Genomic DNA, 10,802 nt, shown 5'->3' with positions numbered 1-10,802 from the left:
CTCAGATCTGAAATTTGTGCCTAAAATGACAAAACCAGAACCCTTATTAAATGGTTACTTAAACAGGCTCAGGAGCACAATCCCAACCAATTCAGCTTTGGCCAGGAACAGAAAATAGTCAGAGAGTATGGATGCAAACCCAGATCTCCACCCACAGTTTCAGTGGGAGAAAAAAGTTATCTTCCAGCTGGGTTTTGCCATTGACTAATTCTGCAACATCAAGAATTTTGATTTTCATGGAGAGGCCTAACAACTAAAATGAGCTCTTAAAATGCAGCCCCCAACTGTTTGGCACTGAATTTTGGGTGTGTAACATATACTCATGACACTCTTTGGCTGTACTATGTTTTGAACACAGCTGCAAGTGCTCATGTAGTCATTCCCTTAGAAACATCCATCTTGGTTATGGAAATATTAGTATTATTAGAAAATAACTACCAGTCATTAGGAGAGCGCACCCTCAACTAAGCATATGCTACAAGAAGAACTGTGGAATATAGGCAATATTAATTGGAATTTTTTTTTTTTAATAAAAAAAGGTGTGAGGGCAAAGAAAGGCCAAGATAGAACTTTGTTGTGTTGCATTACCATAAAATATAAATAAAGAGAATAAAATTTACTCATGATTCCAATTCAGAAGTTGAGGAATTCATTTATTATGGCTCTGCCACAGGTGAATGGTCAAGAACACTGCCCTTCTGATTGCCAGCAACATTTTCAAACTACCTGACATATGCTTAGGTGCTTGAGAATCCACAGGGGAGGAATAAGAAGGCAGAATGTAATGGCATTAAGTAGATTTATCCAATGCAGAAAATAATTACCTACATTAATCCATCTCCCTTTTGGTTCTGCTGTCTTGTGCACCAGATGGGATGTCAAGTTAAATATTGCAATGCAGTATTGTATAATTTTTTTGCAGTATAATGCAAAAAAGAGGTTTTGCTGCTGTTATTGGTGCACTTTTAACAAAAGCAGAGGGCTGGTTTCCTGTGCCACCACAAAAGTAGCCCTACATATATATATTTTAGAAACAACCAAAGTACACACAGTTGGATCCTAGTTGAAAGATGCTTCCACTCATATGCTAACAATTCTGTTGGCAAGATCTAGACTGCGCTTTTAATATTATTAACATTTGTTCCAGTTTCTCTCTTCCATTTCAGTATGTCTGCTTCCTTCTTCCTCCTCCATCCCTTCTAATTCTTCTGCTCCCATTACAACAGTGCTCCAGAGGCTCCTGACAGTCCCATCTTCTAGGTATGAAATATGTGCATAAGACTTTGACACTACAGCTCCTTGGATCTTGGCCTGGGGATCTGAGCCCTGCTCGCTCACCGGGGATGCCTGGGGAGCACCCGCGTGTAGCCTGCACAATGCTCAGCTACTCCCTTTCTGACTGGCGAGAGGCTGCTTTGATGGTTCATCTGGGCACACCAGCTCGGCTCAGCTCAGCTCGCGCTGCCATGGTAGGCGTCACCCCCACTAACTCTGACAGGCTGACAATACAGCTTTAATACTAACGAGCACAATTTATTCTTCCAGTACCTCATTAATATTTGCTTGATTAGTCTCATGCCTTCTGCCTTTGCTTCCCCACTTCTACTCCTTCATCTAAATTCAATCTACTTGTGACGTACTCCCATCCATTCTCTATTTCCTCTTTTTCTCCTCAAACACTCTCCAATTCTCTTGCCTGAAGCAACAGTGGCCAAGCGCACTGAGCAGTTAAAGCAGGTAAGTGGTTACTGAGCTTCTGAGCCCTCTCTTAACACAGCCTTCTATGGAGTTCAATGAGAAAGAAGGGGACATGATGGGCCACGTGCTTGCAAGAGAGGTCAAGGTGCTAACCAGGGCTGAGACATACTTTCTAACAAAGAGCTTTAAAGGGAGATCAAAGATGAGGCTGACCAGACCTGTCTAGCGTGAAGTGTGCCAGAGGAGGAAGGAAACAGGTCCAGCTCCCTGCAGTCAGCCTTTGCTGAAGCTCCACACAGGAGACTGGGGATGTAAAGAAAGACAGAAACCACAAGGCACTAAATGCCCCAAGCGACACAGGGCAGATCTGACTCTCAGCTGAATTACTAATTGGCCTGTGACATATAAGATGTGAGGTTTGACTGCCCCACATCCCTACCCACATTTGCATTCTCCCTCCTACTCATTTTAGTTACTCTTATCTTTTGCCATGTAGGAAAATAGGAACCTTAACGCTTCATTAAAAGGCACACCACTTTCAGAAAGCCATTGCAGCAGCACAACCTCCTCCTTTTTCTCTTCTCATAGCAGAGCTGGGACAAGTTAGACTTTCTTTGGAACCACTGACTTGCTGAAGTTTTTTGAAAAACTGAAACATACAAAAAAAAAGCCCCATATTAATTCAATGGGAATTCAGTGTCTAGATGGTGGCAGATCAGAATTGGATGGCTGATTCAATTAATCAATCCTGATGCCTGTTGACCAAGCTGATAACTGATGTACTCCAGGGACTGCTTTCTGACCTCTTCAGAGATGGGCAGGCACCTGGAGGCAAATGTCTACTTTCCATTTGGACCCCACATGAGACAAAACCCTCTTTTAAGCCTTTTGGCTGTCAAACACTGATATTTACTTATGATGCTTATTTGGAGCTGTGCAATGCATAGCAAAAACTGATCTTATTGCAGAAAACCTGAAATTCTCTTTCTGACTTAATTGCATGCTGTTGCCATTTACTGGCAAAAGAGAAGTTTAACTGGTCAGGATAGGTCTCCTCCACCCTCCTTTGGGTTCCGTTATCAACAACATTTTCAACTTCAGCAGACACACAGAATCACAGAACTATTAAGGTTGGAAAAGACCTTTAAGATCATCAAGTCCAACCGTCAGCCCAACACCACCAGGCCTCCTAAACCATGCCCTGAAGTGCCACATCTACACATTTTTGGAATACCTCCAGGGATGGTGATTCAACCATGTCTCTAGGCAGCCTCTTCCAGTGCCTGACCACTCTTTCAGTACAGAAATTTTTCCTAATATCCAATGTAAACCTCCCCTGACACTACTTGAGGCCATTTCCTCTTGTTCTAACACTTGTTACTTGGGAAAAGAGACCAACACCCACCTTGCTACAACCTCCTTTCAGGTAGTTGTACAGAGCAATAAGGTCTCCCCTTAGCCTCCTCCAGACTAAACAACCCCAGGTCCCTCAGCTGCTCCTTGTAAGACCCTTCACCAGCTTCGTTGCCTTTCTCTGGACACGCTCCAGCAGCCCAATGTCCTTCCTGTACTGAGGGGCCCAAAACTGAACACAGTATTTGAGGTGTGGCCTCACCAGTGCCAAATACAGGGGCACAATCACCTCCCTGCTCCTGCTGGCCACACTATTCCTGATACAAGCCAGGATGCCACTGGCCTTCCTGGTCACCTGGGCACACGGCTGGCTCATGTTCAGCCGGCTGTCAAACAGCACCCCCAGGTCCTTCTCCGCCGGGCAGCTCTCCAGCCACTCTTCCCCAAGCCTGTAGCGTTGCATGGGGTTGTTGTGACCCAAGTGCAGGACCCAGCACTTGACCTTGTTAAACCTCATACAATTGGCCTTGGCCCATGGATCCAGCCTGTCCAGGTCCCTCTGCAGAGCCTTCCTACCCTCGAGCAGATCAACACTCCTGCCCAACTTGGTGTCATCTGCAAACTTACTGAGGGTCCACTTGATACCCTCATCCAGATCATTGATAAAGATATTAAACAAGACCGGCCCCAGCACTGACCGCTGGGGAACACCATTTGGGATTGGCCACCAACTGAATTTAGCTCTGTTCACTGCAACTCTCTGGGCTCGGCCATCCAGCCAGTATTTTACTCAGCAAAGAATATGCCTGTCTAAGCCATGAGCCGCCAGCTTCTCTGGGAGAATGCTGTGGGAGACAGTATCAAAGGCTTTACTAAAGTCCAGGTAGACAACATCCACAGCCTTTCCCTCATCCACTGGTGGGTCACCTGGTCATAGAAGGAGATCAGGTTGGTCAGGCAGGACCTGCCTTTCATGAAGCCAGGCTGGCTGGGCCTGATCCCCTGGTTGTCCTGCACATACCTGGTGAGCTCACTCAAGACTCCATAACCTTTCCAGGTGCCAAGGCCAGGCTGACAGGCCTGTAGTTCCCCAGATCCTCTTTCCGGCCCTTCTAGATGGGCATCATATCGGCAAGCCTCCAGTTATCTGGGACCTCCCCTGTCAACCAGGCCTGCTGATAAATGATGGAGAGTGGCTTGGCGAAACACCTAAACTTCCTTTATGAGCTGCTAGCGCAGCCTAGCACAACTGCAGTGATTTATATCCATCCTATCCAAATACATTTTACCTGTCAGTATCTTATAACCCAGGAAGACATAAAACTCAATTTACTCATTAACCTTAATTTCCTGAAACTGCAATTACTGCCCCACGGACAGTCAGTAACTGAATTGCATAAGGGTAGCATGCAAATGCCAGCCAGCACTAGCTGCTGCTAAAAAGATAATCCCACATGCTTACAAAAATTGCATGTGGCACGCAGACAGCAGGTAGCAAAGCAGAGTATTAGAAAGGAAAATGCATTAAGTAGCATGTGCAGGGATTAAGGAGATGCAAAAGATCAGACTCACTCAGTGGGAATAAACACAGTATTATATGAGCTTAGGCTTACAGTTACAGTTAATAGCATGCATTATTACTTTTGCATTGAAAAGCATCCTTTGAGTGGATAGTTTCACTGCAGGATCAGATCTTGGTTTTCCCTCTGCCTTTTGTAACTCAAGATGTTAGCTGGCATTTTATATAGCCTAGTATCCCTTGCCCCAACTGCAGCAAAAGATAGCAAGACATTACAAATAAGGACCAGAGTTAGCAGAATGAGATTCAGTTTGAAGTGCACTTGTCTTTCAACATTGTTACTTTGCATTTTTTTCCTCCCATTGAACCATGAGTGTACGCTTTTCCAGGCTTGTGGACAGAGCTTTTTTCTTTTTCGGCTCGATCTAACTAAAGCATAGATGATCCTGGTCTCTTACAGCTACATTTTGTAACTCATCATGGCACTTGCAGAAGTCTCTCACTGGTTGGTTGAGTGCATTTACTATGCAACCTCCTATTCCTCTCACATTTAACTTATTTAGTTTCCTGGTTCCTGTCCTAATTTCTTACTTTCCTCCTTCGCAACTGGAAGATGATCCAGTAAATAAAAAAACGCCACTTACGAGCTTTAATCACCATAGTTCTGATCCTATACAAGGCATGCCTACATTAGCATTTTAATACCGATCAGGATCGTCCCTTCTTACTGCGCTTCAGTTCACATAGTAGCATTTTGCTGGAGAAAATGAAGTGGATTTCTCTTAGAGAGCACTGGTTCAGGAGCACAGGTAATGAATTCCGACTGCTATTGGCAGCCAGTGGCTGGGACGAGATCAGAGCAGGCTCAAAGCAGTCCCTTCCTTAGCAATGCCCATGCAGGTTCCCAGCACCAATTCAGTTTGGCAGACCTGCTCATTTTGGATCACATTACTTGTTAAAATTGACATAGCATCCACAGCATATGTATTTATACACACCTTTGTCCTGTTTTAATTTGGTGATGTCTTGCAATAACCTACAGAGGATCTACAGCTATCTACAGAAAACAATGGTTTTTTGCTAATATTTTTGTTGTAAGTCACGTGTCTCTAATCTGCTCTTTGACTTACTGGCTGCCTGATTTTCCTCTTCAGTTGACCTTGTCTTGGCCTGACCGGAAACCTTGGTTTAGTTTGCTTAGCTCTAACAACACTTTTTTTTTTTTAGTGATCAGACAGCTACTACCCATTCTGTGTACTTTTGCTTATATATGTAATATATATAAGCATATATTTGCTTATATGTAATAATTTTTATAGAGATAGTAGTGGCAGTTAGTTATTCTACATGGAAAACTGTATTTAGGACTCAAACACCCAGTGACCAGTGTAATTACGTAGCAAGGTATGACAGCAAAGACCTCCAAAGTGGGGACACCGGATGAAATTTAGACAAATACAGACCTGGGCTGATAAGAGGGAGCTCAGAATAATACTAAGAATGCAAGTACTCACCCACGGTCAATTAAAGATACACACAATTTGGAGCTGGGCAAAACCAGTGTTAGGAGTAGAAGAACAAAACACAAGTATCCAACACATGGAAAATGCACTGTATATTGTAAAGGCAGATGTAATGTACTTGCAGACCAGTGAAGAAAGAACAGAGTGTACGAGTGTGTCAGCAAACATGAAAATAGCCTCAAATGGAGCCTAGAGTGATGAAGAAGCTGCCAACATCATATTCCTCATGACAAAGACAAGGAGGAAAGCCAGCCATCAACATCACACTCCACCCAGTGTGTGTGTAGGTGCTTGTGTTTCTCTGCAACAATTTAAACTGATTTTTTTTAAAGTGAGAAGCATTTATTTAATTAGATAATTGGGACTATGAAATTTAGTAACTGAACTAATTGTAGTAACTGCTTATTGCATTTTATTTACTTCTTGCATAGATATTAATAATCCACACGGGTACAAAAAAATGCAAGCAGACCAATTCTCAGAAGAAAAATCCACTGTGCTATTACGATTTATCAGCTCAGGGACAGCACAAGTTTACCATCAAGATTTCCTACCCAGCAGGGGAAAAACTTTGTTTTCTTTTAATCCTTGTCTATTATAGGCTGGCAGTGGGGAAAAAGCCTCTATTTTATGTTCGCCTGTAATCATGGGGGATTAAAGAGGCCAGAGCAGTCCCTTTTACTTCTCTGTTCTTAAAAATCAAAACTGCATAGGAGGAAACAAAGCCATGCCCCTATGTGGAGGACATCACTAGCTGCAGGTGGATGTTTTGGCCTCCTCTTTCTCCCAGTGGTTATCAGAGCTCTTTGGATTTTGTCCCCCTCTTGCCGTGCCACTAGAAACCCCATTAGAGGCAACTGCAGTATCCTCCAAGGAGACAGGACTATAGCCACAAACCTGTAGCATGAAGTAAGTAATTTCATAACATGGCAGGTAACGCATTTTCATTGCCCTACTGCCTCCCCTCCCACTTTTCACATAAGCTTGTCCGATTCCATAAAGCCTGTGTTTACATAGCTACTGTGAATTTGCATCACTGAGAGGGAAAACTGACTGCTTTCTTCAGTACTAGCCAGCTTTCAGGGACCCAAAATTTTATGCCAGCTAGGGAAGGGTTGTGTGTACTAACACATTGAGATACACATGGTAGATTTTATAACCCTTACGTGCAACGTGAGAAGGCTTTAGTGAATGTGATAAGGAACTCTGGGTTAGAGGAAAACAACAATTTTAATCTAAAAAGTCATCTTAATTCCCTTATAACAACAAAAATCATAGCCAACACCAAACAGGATTCCTCCTTTCTAAGAGGCCAAAATCATCTTCAGGAAATCAACACTTAAAATTATACATAAAGAACAACCAAACCTTAATGTTTCATAACTACCTGTTGGTATCTAAGAAATCTGGATTCTTTTGCAAGGGCTGGCACTTACACAGACTGACATAAAATTTTGTTTTAATAGCATTGACCCTGTTATCCTCTGTGATAGAACAGCATCCTTGAAGAATAATGTATAGAACTGGACCTCTGAAGTACCCAGAATTAAAATGAAAACTTGACCTTTACAATTCTAAGGAAAAAACACCCTTCATCAGAGATAGTTTACATGTATTTTGGCCAGAGTTAGAGGGAAAAATAATTTCACTCAAGACCACCCAAATCAAGTAATAGTAAAAAGAACAGATTTTAGGTGCCATTCTAAGAATAAAAGAAGATATTATGAGTCCTGATAGAAACACAAATAATAAATCACACTGAGGATTGTTTTACATTTTGATTCATTTATTAATGAAGAAGGCCCATCTGGATACTTAATGCTTTTTGAATAAGTCATCGAAGGGGATCCTCAAGAAGTACAACTAAAGAAATTGCATCTATCATACGGATGACTGGAAGTTAGCTAAAAATATCCCTTGTGTCAGTAAAGACACTTAAGCCAACACAACTTCGCACGCAAAAAATGTCTATTTCAAATCCTTCAATACTTCCTTCCTTGTATCAACACAACACTCATGCATTTCTTTTCAGTGCCCACAGCTATTCACCACTACTACGCTTTAAGATCTGCTTTGGAAAAGCAGCAGGAGTTTTGACAAAAGAGACATTTACTCAGTGGGAAGCAGCAAGAAGCAATTGCTGATCCAACAGGACAGGTAACAGTCTCTTTCACTGGCAGAGCTTCAGTGACCCCTAATGGACAACTTCCACCAGCGCGCCTGCCCTTGCAGGAAATCCAAGCCATGCCATAAAAACTCGCAGTACCCAAAGCTTCTCGTTCCAGACTAATCCGAGCTCTACGGCACTTCGGCTTTTCCATATTTAGTGTGAACACATTTATAGCTCATACTCAAGACGACTGTACCTACCAGGATGCCACCTTCGTATTTTGACCATTTGAAACATTCTAAGCCAAAAGGTGAACAAACCCTACGTTTAATGCAGCCATTCTGACAACTAGCTAGGACAAAGCAAATTCAGCTTTTTAAAAACTATGGACAACTGTTTACATCTTTCAACATGAAATTAAAAAAATATTAAGGACTAGCATCTAAAATTGATCCATTTAGACTATTTTAAAAGGAACACTTGCAATCAGCACAATCAAGAGGCTGTATAAACAACAGAAGTAATATGAAAGACACAGTCCAGGTATTTCTGCCTTTCCTCCCCAAAGTGATATACCTGCCATTAGTATGGCAATGAGCTGTTTTCATTACAGGGAAAGGATTCTTTGCTTCAGCAAAACTACTGCCGTTTCCACTGAATGAAAAACTGCCAACACAAGAAGGGAGAATGAATTCATGCTGGTTGGTGCAGTTTCTTTCTGTCCTTCACAAACTGCAGAGATGAACTCCTGTGAATGAACTCCCGGCACAGGAAAGCAACCAAGCTGGAGACTGCTGCATTCCTCATTCCCCTTCCAGAAAAGGTTTTTGTTCACATTCTTTCTTTACTAGCTTGGTTGCTCTCTTCCCCTTCTCCTATCTGCCTTGCTTTCCTTCCCACCTCAGAAATGTACCTGCTATAAATCTTCTTACCTCAGTGAGATTTTGACACACAAAAAGGTAAAGGCATTGAAGAGAAGGATCACAGAGCTGATGCCAGCACGGACAGCTAGCAGAACAGCCCCATTCAGACAACCGATAGCACTAGTAAGACAACTACTGGCTTCCAGGGCTAACTGGATTAACTAGAAATCCTTGCAGAAGTCAGAAAGACCTATGAAATTCCCAATCCTGCTTAAATCTAGCACTCTAAGTGATGATCAGTTTATGGTTACTTTCACAAATAATATTGACAAAAAGGCAAATTGAGGCAAACCCTTTGCTGCCAGAAATTCCTGCCCCTTTAGTGCAGTGATATAAATAACAGATTAAATTAAATGAGGGAATGCTGAAATCTCCAGCAAGGGCACAAACACACAGCCCTAAATCTGCTGTAGCAAGCCACCATATCCCAGCTTGTAACTTCCAGTCCTTTTTACCACCTTCTTCTCATCCTCCTTCCTCAGAAGCACCAAATATTGACATTGGTTGTGTATCTCTGCTCTGAAGGAGCAGAACATCTGGTGGAAGGAAGATGTGACTGTCACTATTCCTCTAGCACAAACAGCACACAGCGCTCAATTCAAGATGGCCTGGTAAGCCAGTGGTTTTTGGCTTTTCCCTATCATGACTCACACAAGAGAGATTTCCAGTCTTCATACTTCCTTTTGTTCACCTATGAAAAAATGATCTGTTAACCCACTGCTCGAATGTCTTTTATAGGCAAACCTAAAACTTTATGGACACAATCAAAGATGAACTTTGGTTTTAGTACAAGATGCATTGCTAACTGGACATATCACTGAAATTGTGCCATTGCAGGAATTTACTGGATTGAATCGTAATCATACTAAAATCAGTGGCAAACCACCATTCAATGGCCATGATCTATCCGTCATTATTTCGTGAAAGTTAAGAAACCACCACAACTTTGAAGCAGATGTTACTATCCTATTTCTGACACCCCTGTAATTTATGCTTGCTTATCAAAAGACACTCTTGTGTATTTCCTCCAGCATGAAGAAACTGCCAGGGACTAGAGGACCTCACAGCACCTGACGAGTTTAGTGGTAAAGCACGTTGGGCTTGGTGTTAGGAAACAATCCCCCCACACACCCTGAAGAGTAGGAATAAGCTACCCTTAACCAGCGCTCCTGAAGAACAGTGATCTGCTACCACAAGTTAGAATGGACTTACAGCTGCAGCTAGGTCTCTTCTTCCCTTATTTTTCATCCTGTGATCTCTCAGTGGTTGTGCAGACCATTCAAGCAGTCCATCATTAGATGTCAACGAGGGCTGGGCTGGCTGCTGAACTTCCATATGAGGCAACGGAGCAGCAAGAATAACCTTTTTCCCCCCCATCTTTCTGCACCACACTGCAAATGCCTGCTAGGTGGAGCACAGACATAAATGAACTATTTTTGATTCATAAAAGTTACAGAGATAAAATTAGGAGACAAAACCCCCTTTGGTCTCATAATATAATGGATGCAAAGCAAACAGGTTTCCCGAACTTTTTATGATTGATTTCCAATGAATAGTCAAATACATTCAAGCATTCTTACATAAATACGTCGTTCTTAAATGCAATAATTTTTAGTTTTTGGTACAAGAGACTGGGATTCCAATCTACCTATATACAAACAGCACAGAATTACAAG

The sequence above is a fragment of the Phalacrocorax carbo genome, chromosome 2, assembly GCF_963921805.1.
Source record: "Phalacrocorax carbo chromosome 2, bPhaCar2.1, whole genome shotgun sequence".
Taxonomy (NCBI): Eukaryota; Metazoa; Chordata; class Aves; order Suliformes; family Phalacrocoracidae; genus Phalacrocorax; species Phalacrocorax carbo.
Note: the sequence above shows the minus strand (reverse complement) of the source record.